The sequence below is a fragment of the Plectrocnemia conspersa genome, unplaced genomic scaffold (genome assembly GCF_051122295.1).
Source record: "Plectrocnemia conspersa isolate PC_06_02 unplaced genomic scaffold, ASM5112229v1 ptg000006l, whole genome shotgun sequence".
Classification (NCBI taxonomy): Eukaryota; Metazoa; Arthropoda; class Insecta; order Trichoptera; family Polycentropodidae; genus Plectrocnemia; species Plectrocnemia conspersa.
This window is the reverse complement of record NW_028277170.1, coordinates 26264-38577: the sequence shown is the minus strand read 5'-3', so window position 1 is coordinate 38577 and position 12314 is coordinate 26264. Positions and strand designations below refer to the sequence as shown.

At 38.2% G+C, this 12314-nt stretch overlaps 1 long non-coding RNA gene across 1 annotated transcript; it reads right to left on the bottom strand.

The window, feature by feature from the left end:
* Positions 1-9402: 9402 nt before the first annotated feature.
* Positions 9403-10599, bottom strand: LOC148233966 (uncharacterized). Its single transcript, XR_015810087.1, has 2 exons — positions 9824-10599; positions 9403-9740 (listed from the first exon to the last, which is right to left on the bottom strand). It is a non-coding gene; the product is annotated as an uncharacterized LOC148233966 (long non-coding RNA).
* Between the last annotated feature and the right edge of the window lie 1715 nt (positions 10600-12314).

Here is a 12314-nt window from a genome sequence, read left to right as displayed (position 1 = left end):
CGAGCTTCCTCACTGGCAGCAACAGCTGCAGCTTGCACATGTATCTTCATATGCCGGGTTAATCCTCTTAGATACCTGTAGGTTCTTGGACAGAAGTCGCATATATGGCGTTTTTCGTCCTCCGTCGGGTGTTCGGCCATGCTCGTTGACGGTGTATTTCTGAGGAAAGAAAAGCGTTACGATTTACTTTGCGCGTGCATTACATAATATACATTATACAACGGATCTTTGAGACGCAGTTACATACGAAAACATCCAAAAAATATTTATATTAGACAAATGTGTTTTAAAGATTGACGTAATTAAATTAGAGTAATAAACTCCAAGGCGCGCCTGTAACATTGCTTACCGAAGAGCTTCCTCGCTAGTTACAGCTGCAGCTTGTTGCTCACTAGTACCGGCCTCACTGGCAACAGCTGGAGCTTGTTGCTCACTAGTACCGGGCTCGCTTGCAACAGCTGCTGCTTGTTGCTCACTAGCTCCGGGCTCACTGGCATCGCCGTGCAAGACAAACTAATGCAAAAATATTTTCCAACATTAATAAAAGGTAAAATATTCACAATTCAACGAATACTATATTAAGCGGTTAAACCATCGACACTGACCTGACCGCCCTCTAGTTCCGGAAACAGAGGCTCATCTTCAAATAGATATCCTAGCTTTTCTTCGTCATTTGACATTTCTGCAATAATTAAAACGATAGTTTGATTCAAAATGTAGCAAAACAGTTGCTGTTTTGTTAGTCATAATATTGCTAGTTATTGCCCCAGCGCTAAATAACGTCCGATAATGTGTATTATACAGGCAAAATTATCCGAAGCTAATTCGAGTTTTTCGCAGGAAGACATAGAATGCAAGCTATAATTATAAATAGATATACATAATTTATAATAATAAAAAGTTTAAAATTTGTTTATGTAATACCAAAACCGTTAACATGAAGAGTAAAAGTTAATCATTTAAATTATAAAGTTTTTACGGTTGATGAAAAATAGATTGCAGTATATACAACGAGCTATACACATTATTCACTGTGAAATTGTTCAAAATAAAGACAAGTATGGAATCGTATTAAACTATCGTAGATTTTGATATACAAAGCTTTTGAGTCCGGAATTAGCTCGTCGTTCAAGAATCGTCAACTAGGTTGTATAAACACGCCCTTCGTCCACTTTTCCACCATTTGTATTATTAAAAGTATTTTAAACTCACCAAAGCTTTGTGATGGTTTTCGTCCGCCCCCAAACTAAATTTGCCGCTATCGTTTTTCGAGTGTATGGACAATTTGGCCCTAATTCATTTTGCTTTTTAATTTGTTTTATTCGTTTTTGCAAAAATGTATATTCTCAGGCGCTCAATCGATTCCGCTGTCTACCCATTTTCTTAGATTAAAATGCTGTGAGAGCTTAACCTAATTTTTCTCAATGCAGTCACTACTTGCTCAATCAATATGTCGAAACCAGGACAGTTCTGGTCAAAATGGGACGCATTTCTAACTACCTTATAACATGAGAAGACTTTTTAGGCATTTTCAATCATCAAAATGAAACAGAGTCAATATGAATGGACGTCGGGTGCAGCGCTTTGTTTTTCCGAACGACGCTGAATCTACAATTACAAACTATTAGAAATCGAAAGCGTTTAGAGGCCGATGGAAAAGACGGAGCTTTTCATGGGTTCGGGATCTTCCTGGTTTTTCCTAGATTTTTCCGACATTTGGAAGGCCTTATAGGTTTTCCGTATTTTCCGGAGAAGGTTCCGAGTGCCGTATTCGAAACTTTAAATTTGGCTGGTGTGAAAGACTTTTCCGGGACAGTGTCCTGTTTTCCTCGAATTTTCCGGAGGCATTCGGGTTAAAGGGTAGTTTTTTCATTATTTTTTCTTGAATTTTCCGGGTGCATTTACACCAGGTGAAATTTTTCCGGATTTTCCGGGTGCTTTTGGTCTGGCTAGTTTTTCAAGAAACGTCGACATGGAAAAGTGTAGGTTGCGGCTCAAGGCTGCATTAGCGAACCTTGAAGGGTTCATAAAGGGGCTAAGAAATGTCCACTCCCCCATCACGGAGGGGGTAATGAAGGTAAAATGTGCCTTCACTGAACCAGAAGATTGCGGGAGAGACTACGTCTGCGCACTTGACTGCGTCTGTACCCGCGTCTATGCCAGTGTCTGCGCCCGAGTCTGCATCTGCGTATAATTAAATGGAAGGTGCTGGAGAGTACCTACCCGGCTAGCGACCACTACTACATAGAGTTTCAGTTAGCAAACCGAGTCCCGAGGACAAAACCGCCGTTTACAAATCGCGACTGGGCGGTATGCAAACTCGACACAGAACGTCTAGACGAGGCGGTCGCTGCCGAGAGCAATATAGTCATCGACTTAGCGCGAAGAGGTGCAACAACAGAGGTAACCTTGAAGGCGCTTATAATAAAAATAGAAATTGAGCGTCAATTTCAACAATTGAAAGAGATTTAGAAAAATTAAGTTAGCGAAAAGAAACTCAAATCCCGCAGTGAAAGAAAAGCCATTGATAATTGTTTTTATTTAAAACAAAATTTGTAATATTGTTTGATTTATGTGTCTTAATTAATAATTGTGATATTTAAAACTGTTTTTACTGTTAAAACTATTTTATCTTTATTAGTATTAAAATACATATTTTTTCTGGTTCAATGCGCGTTATAATAAACAAAATATTGTTAAACTTAACTTAATAAATGTTTAAACTAAATATATAAATATAACTAAACTGAATCTATTTTTTCTTTATTAGTAAAAAAACATATTTTTGTTTGTTCAATGCGTAATACAAAATAACGTTGAACAATCAATGGCAGTGACTCATATGACGCTTCACCTTCGACTTCTCTACTGACTCGTAGTCACATAATGGACACCGGTGCATTTTCTTTTTCAAGTGTCTCTCTCTTTTGTGCTTTCTTAGCCCAGCTATAAAAAACAATTAAATTATACTCGACGTTTTTACGTATTTTTGTATTATTTGATAATATAATATTACAAGAATGGCATACCGGGACTTCTGAAAGTATTGCCACAAGTGGGACAGCTTACTAATTCGCGAGGTCCATGTATCTTCATATGCAAGCGTAATCCTTCTAGGTGCTTGAATCTTTTTTGACAGTGGTCGCATATAACGCAATTCTCGTCCTCTGTCGGGTGTTCAGTCATGCTAGTTGACGGTGTGTTTCTGAGGAAAGAAAAGCGTTACGGATTACTTTGGCGTGTATTACATAATGTACATTAAACAACGGATCTTTGAAACGCAGTTACATACAAAAACGTTTAAAAAACATTTATATTTGACAAATGCGTTCCAAGGCTCGACGTAATTAAATTAGAGTAATTAACTTCGAGGCGCGCCTGTAACATTGCTTACCGACGAGCTTCCTCACTGGCAGCAACAGCTGCAGCTTGCACATGTATCTTCATATGCCGGGTTAATCCTCTTAGATACCTGTAGGTTCTTGGACAGAAGTCGCATATATGGCGTTTTTCGTCCTCCGTCGGGTGTTCGGCCATGCTCGTTGACGGTGTATTTCTGAGGAAAGAAAAGCGTTACGATTTACTTTGCGCGTGCATTACATAATATACATTATACAACGGATCTTTGAGACGCAGTTACATACGAAAACATCCAAAAAATATTTATATTAGACAAATGTGTTTTAAAGATTGACGTAATTAAATTAGAGTAATAAACTCCAAGGCGCGCCTGTAACATTGCTTACCGAAGAGCTTCCTCGCTAGTTACAGCTGCAGCTTGTTGCTCACTAGTACCGGCCTCACTGGCAACAGCTGGAGCTTGTTGCTCACTAGTACCGGGCTCGCTTGCAACAGCTGCTGCTTGTTGCTCACTAGCTCCGGGCTCACTGGCATCGCCGTGCAAGACAAACTAATGCAAAAATATTTTCCAACATTAATAAAAGGTAAAATATTCACAATTCAACGAATACTATATTAAGCGGTTAAACCATCGACACTGACCTGACCGCCCTCTAGTTCCGGAAACAGAGGCTCATCTTCAAATAGATATCCTAGCTTTTCTTCGTCATTTGACATTTCTGCAATAATTAAAACGATAGTTTGATTCAAAATGTAGCAAAACAGTTGCTGTTTTGTTAGTCATAATATTGCTAGTTATTGCCCCAGCGCTAAATAACGTCCGATAATGTGTATTATACAGGCAAAATTATCCGAAGCTAATTCGAGTTTTTCGCAGGAAGACATAGAATGCAAGCTATAATTATAAATAGATATACATAATTTATAATAATAAAAAGTTTAAAATTTGTTTATGTAATACCAAAACCGTTAACATGAAGAGTAAAAGTTAATCATTTAAATTATAAAGTTTTTACGGTTGATGAAAAATAGATTGCAGTATATACAACGAGCTATACACATTATTCACTGTGAAATTGTTCAAAATAAAGACAAGTATGGAATCGTATTAAACTATCGTAGATTTTGATATACAAAGCTTTTGAGTCCGGAATTAGCTCGTCGTTCAAGAATCGTCAACTAGGTTGTATAAACACGCCCTTCGTCCACTTTTCCACCATTTGTATTATTAAAAGTATTTTAAACTCACCAAAGCTTTGTGATGGTTTTCGTCCGCCCCCAAACTAAATTTGCCGCTATCGTTTTTCGAGTGTATGGACAATTTGGCCCTAATTCATTTTGCTTTTTAATTTGTTTTATTCGTTTTTGCAAAAATGTATATTCTCAGGCGCTCAATCGATTCCGCTGTCTACCCATTTTCTTAGATTAAAATGCTGTGAGAGCTTAACCTAATTTTTCTCAATGCAGTCACTACTTGCTCAATCAATATGTCGAAACCAGGACAGTTCTGGTCAAAATGGGACGCATTTCTAACTACCTTATAACATGAGAAGACTTTTTAGGCATTTTCAATCATCAAAATGAAACAGAGTCAATATGAATGGACGTCGGGTGCAGCGCTTTGTTTTTCCGAACGACGCTGAATCTACAATTACAAACTATTAGAAATCGAAAGCGTTTAGAGGCCGATGGAAAAGACGGAGCTTTTCATGGGTTCGGGATCTTCCTGGTTTTTCCTAGATTTTTCCGACATTTGGAAGGCCTTATAGGTTTTCCGTATTTTCCGGAGAAGGTTCCGAGTGCCGTATTCGAAACTTTAAATTTGGCTGGTGTGAAAGACTTTTCCGGGACAGTGTCCTGTTTTCCTCGAATTTTCCGGAGGCATTCGGGTTAAAGGGTAGTTTTTTCGTTATTTTTTCTTGAATTTTCCGGGTGCATTTACACCAGGTGAAATTTTTCCGGATTTTCCGGGTGCTTTTGGTCTGGCTAGTTTTTCAAGAAACGTCGACATGGAAAAGTGTAGGTTGCGGCTCAAGGCTGCATTAGCGAACCTTGAAGGGTTCATAAAGGGGCTTAGAAATCTCCACTCCCCCATCACGGAGGGGGTAATGAAGGTAAAATGTGCCTTCACTGAACCAGAAGATTGCGGGAGAGACTACGTCTGCGCACTTGACTGCGTCTGTACCCGCGTCTATGCCAGTGTCTGCGCCCGAGTCTGCATCTGCGTATAATTAAATGGAAGGTGCTGGAGAGTACCTACCCGGCTAGCGACCACTACTACATAGAGTTTCAGTTAGCAAACCGAGTCCCGAGGACAAAACCGCCGTTTACAAATCGCGACTGGGCGGTATGCAAACTCGACACAGAACGTCTAGACGAGGCGGTCGCTGCCGAGAGCAATATAGTCATCGACTTAGCGCGAAGAGGTGCAACAACAGAGGTAACCTTGAAGGCGCTTATAATAAAAATAGAAATTGAGCGTCAATTTCAACAATTGAAAGAGATTTAGAAAAATTAAGTTAGCGAAAAGAAACTCAAATCCCGCAGTGAAAGAAAAGCCATTGATAATTGTTTTTATTTAAAACAAAATTTGTAATATTGTTTGATTTATGTGTCTTAATTAATAATTGTGATATTTAAAACTGTTTTTACTGTTAAAACTATTTTATCTTTATTAGTATTAAAATACATATTTTTTCTGGTTCAATGCGCGTTATAATAAACAACATATTGTTAAACTTAACTTAATAAATGTTTAAACTAAATATATAAATATAACTAAACTGAATCTATTTTTTCTTTATTAGTAAAAAAACATATTTTTGTTTGTTCAATGCGTAATACAAAATAACGTTGAACAATCAGTGGCAGTGACTCATATGACGCCTCACCTTCGTCTTCTCTACTGACTCGTAGTCACATAATGGACACCGGTGCATTTTCTTTTTCAAGTGTCTGTCTCTATTGTGCTTTCTTAGTCCAGCTATAAAAAACAATTAAATTATACTCGACGTTTTTACGTATTTTTGTATTATTTGATAATATAATATTACAAGAATGGCATACCGGGACTACTGAAAGTATTGCCACACGTGGGACAGCTTACTAATTTGCGAGGTCCATGTATCTTCATATGCAAGCGTAATCCTGATAGGTGCTTGAATCTTTTTAGACAGTGGTCGCATATAACGTAATTCTCGTCCTCTGTCGGGTGTTCCGTCATGCTAGTTGACGGTGTGTTTCTAAGGAAAGAAAAGCGTTACGGATTACTTTGGCGTGTATTACATAATGTACATTAAACAACGGATCTTTGAAACGCAGTTACATACAAAAACGTTTAAAAAACATTTATATTTGACAAATGCGTTCCAAGGCTCGACGTAATTAAATTAGAGTAATTAACTTCGAGGCGCGCTTGTAACATTGCTTACCGACGAGCTTCCTCACTGGCAGCAACAGCTGCAGCTTGCACATGTATCTTCATATGCCGGGTTAATCCACTTATATACTTGTAGGTATATGGACAGAAGTCGCATTTATGGCGTTTTACGTCCTCCGTCGGGTGTTCGGCCATGCTCGTTGACGGTGTATTTCTGAGGAAAGAAAAGCGTTACGATTTACTTTGCGCGTGCATTACATAATATACATTATACAACGGATCTTTGAGACGCAGTTACATACGAAAACATCCAAAAAATATTTATATTAGACAAATGTGTTTTAAAGATTGACGTAATTAAATTAGAGTAATAAACTCCAAGGCGCGCCTGTAACATTGCTTACCGAAGAGCTTCCTCGCTAGTTACAGCTGCAGCTTGTTGCTCACTAGTACCGGCCACACTGGCAACAGCTGGAGCTTGTTGCTCACTAGTACCGGGCTCGCTTGCAACAGCTGCTGCTTGTTGCTCACTAGCTCCGGGCTCACTGGCATCGCCGTGCAAGACAAACTAATGCAAAAATATTTTCCAACATTAATAAAAGGTAAAATATTCACAATTCAACGAATACTATATTAAGCGGTTAAACCATCGACACTGACCTGACTGCCCTCTAGTTCCGGAAACAGAGGCTCATCTTCAAATAGATATCCTAGCTTTTCTTCGTCATTTGACATTTCTGCAATAATTAAAACGATAGTTTGATTCAAAATGTAGCAAAACAGTTGCTGTTTTGTTAGTCATAATATTGCTAGTTATTGCCCCAGCGCTAAATAACGTCCGATAATGTGTATTATACAGGCAAAATTATCCGAAGCTAATTCGAGTTTTTCGCAGGAAGACATAGAATGCAAGCTATAATTATAAATAGATATACATAATTTATAATAATAAAAAGTTTAAAATTTGTTTATGTAATACCAAAACCGTTAACATGAAGAGTAAAAGTTAATCATTTAAATTATAAAGTTTTTACGGTTGATGAAAAATAGATTGCAGTATATACAACGAGCTATACACATTATTCACTGTGAAATTGTTCAAAATAAAGACAAGTATGGAATCGTATTAAACTATCGTAGATTTTGATATACAAAGCTTTTGAGTCCGGAATTAGCTCGTCGTTCAAGAATCGTCAACTAGGTTGTATAAACACGCCCTTCGTCCACTTTTCCACCATTTGTATTATTAAAAGTATTTTAAACTCACCAAAGCTTTGTGATGGTTTTCGTCCGCCCCCAAACTAAATTTGCCGCTATCGTTTTTCGAGTGTATGGACAATTTGGCCCTAATTCATTTTGCTTTTTAATTTGTTTTATTCGTTTTTGCAAAAATGTATATTCTCAGGCGCTCAATCGATTCCGCTGTCTACCCATTTTCTTAGATTAAAATGCTGTGAGAGCTTAACCTAATTTTTCTCAATGCAGTCACTACTTGCTCAATCAATATGTCGAAACCAGGACAGTTCTGGTCAAAATGGGACGCATTTCTAACTACCTTATAACATGAGAAGACTTTTTAGGCATTTTCAATCATCAAAATGAAACAGAGTCAATATGAATGGACGTCGGGTGCAGCGCTTTGTTTTTCCGAACGACGCTGAATCTACAATTACAAACTATTAGAAATCGAAAGCGTTTAGAGGCCGATGGAAAAGCCGGAGCTTTTCATGGGTTCGGGATCTTCCTGGTTTTTCCTAGATTTTTCCGACATTTGGAAGGCCTTATAGGTTTTCCCTATTTTCCGGAGAAGGTTCCGAGTGCCGTATTCGACACTTTAAATTTGGCTGGTGTGAAAGACTTTTCCGGGACAGTGTCCTGTTTTCCTCGAATTTTCCGGAGACATTCGGGTTAAAGGGTAGTTTTTTCGTTATTTTTTCTTGAATTTTCCGGGTGCATTTACACCAGGTGAAATTTTTCCGGATTTTCCGGGTGCTTTTGGTCTGGCTAGTTTTTCAAGAAACGTCGACATGGAAAAGTGTAGGTTGCGGCTCAAGGCTGCATTAGCGAACCTTGAAGGGTTCATAAAGGGGCTAAGAAATGTCCACTCCCCCATCACGGAGGGGGTAATGAAGGTAAAATGTGCCTTCACTGAACCAGAAGATTGCGGGAGAGACTACGTCTGCGCACTTGACTGCGTCTGTACTCGCGTCTATGCCAGTGTCTGCGCCCGAGTCTGCATCTGCGTATAATTAAATGGAAGGTGTTGGAGAGTACCTACCCGGCTAGCGACCACTACTACATAGAGTTTCAGTTAGCAAACCGAGTCCCGAGGACAAAACCGCCGTTTACAAATCGCGACTGGGCGGTATGCAAACTCGACACAGAACGTCTAGACGAGGCGGTCGCTGCCGAGAGCAATATAGTCATCGACTTAGCGCGAAGAGGTGCAACAACAGAGGTAACCTTGAAGGCGCTTATAATAAAAATAGAAATTGAGCGTCAATTTCAACAATTGAAAGAGATTTAGAAAAATTAAGTTAGCGAAAAGAAACTCAAATCCCGCAGTGAAAGAAAAGCCATTGATAATTGTTTTTATTTAAAACAAAATTTGTAATATTGTTTGATTTATGTGTCTTAATTAATAATTGTGATATTTAAAACTGTTTTTACTGTTAAAACTATTTTATCTTTATTAGTATTAAAATACATATTTTTTCTGGTTCAATGCGCGTTATAATAAACAACATATTGTTAAACTTAACTTAATAAATGTTTAAACTAAATATATAAATATAACTAAACTGAATCTATTTTTTCTTTATTAGTAAAAAAACATATTTTTGTTTGTTCAATGCGTAATACAAAATAATGTTGAACAATCAGTGGCAGTGACTCATATGACGCCTCACCTTCGTCTTCTCTACTGACTCGTAGTCACATAATGGACACCGGTGCATTTTCTTTTTCAAGTGTCTGTCTCTATTGTGCTTTCTTAGTCCAGCTATAAAAAACAATTAAATTATACTCGACGTTTTTACGTATTTTTGTATTATTTGATAATATAATATTACAAGAATGGCATACCGGGACTACTGAAAGTATTGCCACACGTGGGACAGCTTACTAATTTGCGAGGTCCATGTATCTTCATATGCAAGCGTAATCCTGATAGGTGCTTGAATCTTTTTAGACAGTGGTCGCATATAACGTAATTCTCGTCCTCTGTCGGGTGTTCCGTCATGCTAGTTGACGGTGTGTTTCTAAGGAAAGAAAAGCGTTACGGATTACTTTGGCGTGTATTACATAATGTACATTAAACAACGGATCTTTGAAACGCAGTTACATACAAAAACGTTTAAAAAACATTTATATTTGACAAATGCGTTCCAAGGCTCGACGTAATTAAATTAGAGTAATTAACTTCGAGGCGCGCTTGTAACATTGCTTACCGACGAGCTTCCTCACTGGCAGCAACAGCTGCAGCTTGCACATGTATCTTCATATGCCGGGTTAATCCACTTATATACTTGTAGGTATATGGACAGAAGTCGCATTTATGGCGTTTTACGTCCTCCGTCGGGTGTTCGGCCATGCTCGTTGACGGTGTATTTCTGAGGAAAGAAAAGCGTTACGATTTACTTTGCGCGTGCATTACATAATATACATTATACAACGGATCTTTGAGACGCAGTTACATACGAAAACATCCAAAAAATATTTATATTAGACAAATGTGTTTTAAAGATTGACGTAATTAAATTAGAGTAATAAACTCCAAGGCGCGCCTGTAACATTGCTTACCGAAGAGCTTCCTCGCTAGTTACAGCTGCAGCTTGTTGCTCACTAGTACCGGCCACACTGGCAACAGCTGGAGCTTGTTGCTCACTAGTACCGGGCTCGCTTGCAACAGCTGCTGCTTGTTGCTCACTAGCTCCGGGCTCACTGGCATCGCCGTGCAAGACAAACTAATGCAAAAATATTTTCCAACATTAATAAAAGGTAAAATATTCACAATTCAACGAATACTATATTAAGCGGTTAAACCATCGACACTGACCTGACTGCCCTCTAGTTCCGGAAACAGAGGCTCATCTTCAAATAGATATCCTAGCTTTTCTTCGTCATTTGACATTTCTGCAATAATTAAAACGATAGTTTGATTCAAAATGTAGCAAAACAGTTGCTGTTTTGTTAGTCATAATATTGCTAGTTATTGCCCCAGCGCTAAATAACGTCCGATAATGTGTATTATACAGGCAAAATTATCCGAAGCTAATTCGAGTTTTTCGCAGGAAGACATAGAATGCAAGCTATAATTATAAATAGATATACATAATTTATAATAATAAAAAGTTTAAAATTTGTTTATGTAATACCAAAACCGTTAACATGAAGAGTAAAAGTTAATCATTTAAATTATAAAGTTTTTACGGTTGATGAAAAATAGATTGCAGTATATACAACGAGCTATACACATTATTCACTGTGAAATTGTTCAAAATAAAGACAAGTATGGAATCGTATTAAACTATCGTAGATTTTGATATACAAAGCTTTTGAGTCCGGAATTAGCTCGTCGTTCAAGAATCGTCAACTAGGTTGTATAAACACGCCCTTCGTCCACTTTTCCACCATTTGTATTATTAAAAGTATTTTAAACTCACCAAAGCTTTGTGATGGTTTTCGTCCGCCCCCAAACTAAATTTGCCGCTATCGTTTTTCGAGTGTATGGACAATTTGGCCCTAATTCATTTTGCTTTTTAATTTGTTTTATTCGTTTTTGCAAAAATGTATATTCTCAGGCGCTCAATCGATTCCGCTGTCTACCCATTTTCTTAGATTAAAATGCTGTGAGAGCTTAACCTAATTTTTCTCAATGCAGTCACTACTTGCTCAATCAATATGTCGAAACCAGGACAGTTCTGGTCAAAATGGGACGCATTTCTAACTACCTTATAACATGAGAAGACTTTTTAGGCATTTTCAATCATCAAAATGAAACAGAGTCAATATGAATGGACGTCGGGTGCAGCGCTTTGTTTTTCCGAACGACGCTGAATCTACAATTACAAACTATTAGAAATCGAAAGCGTTTAGAGGCCGATGGAAAAGCCGGAGCTTTTCATGGGTTCGGGATCTTCCTGGTTTTTCCTAGATTTTTCCGACATTTGGAAGGCCTTATAGGTTTTCCCTATTTTCCGGAGAAGGTTCCGAGTGCCGTATTCGACACTTTAAATTTGGCTGGTGTGAAAGACTTTTCCGGGACAGTGTCCTGTTTTCCTCGAATTTTCCGGAGACATTCGGGTTAAAGGGTAGTTTTTTCGTTATTTTTTCTTGAATTTTCCGGGTGCATTTACACCAGGTGAAATTTTTCCGGATTTTCCGGGTGCTTTTGGTCTGGCTAGTTTTTCAAGAAACGTCGACATGGAAAAGTGTAGGTTGCGGCTCAAGGCTGCATTAGCGAACCTTGAAGGGTTCATAAAGGGGCTAAGAAATGTCCACTCCCCCATCACGGAGGGGGTAATGAAGGTAAAATGTGCCTTCACTGAACCAGAAGATTGCGGGAGAGACTACG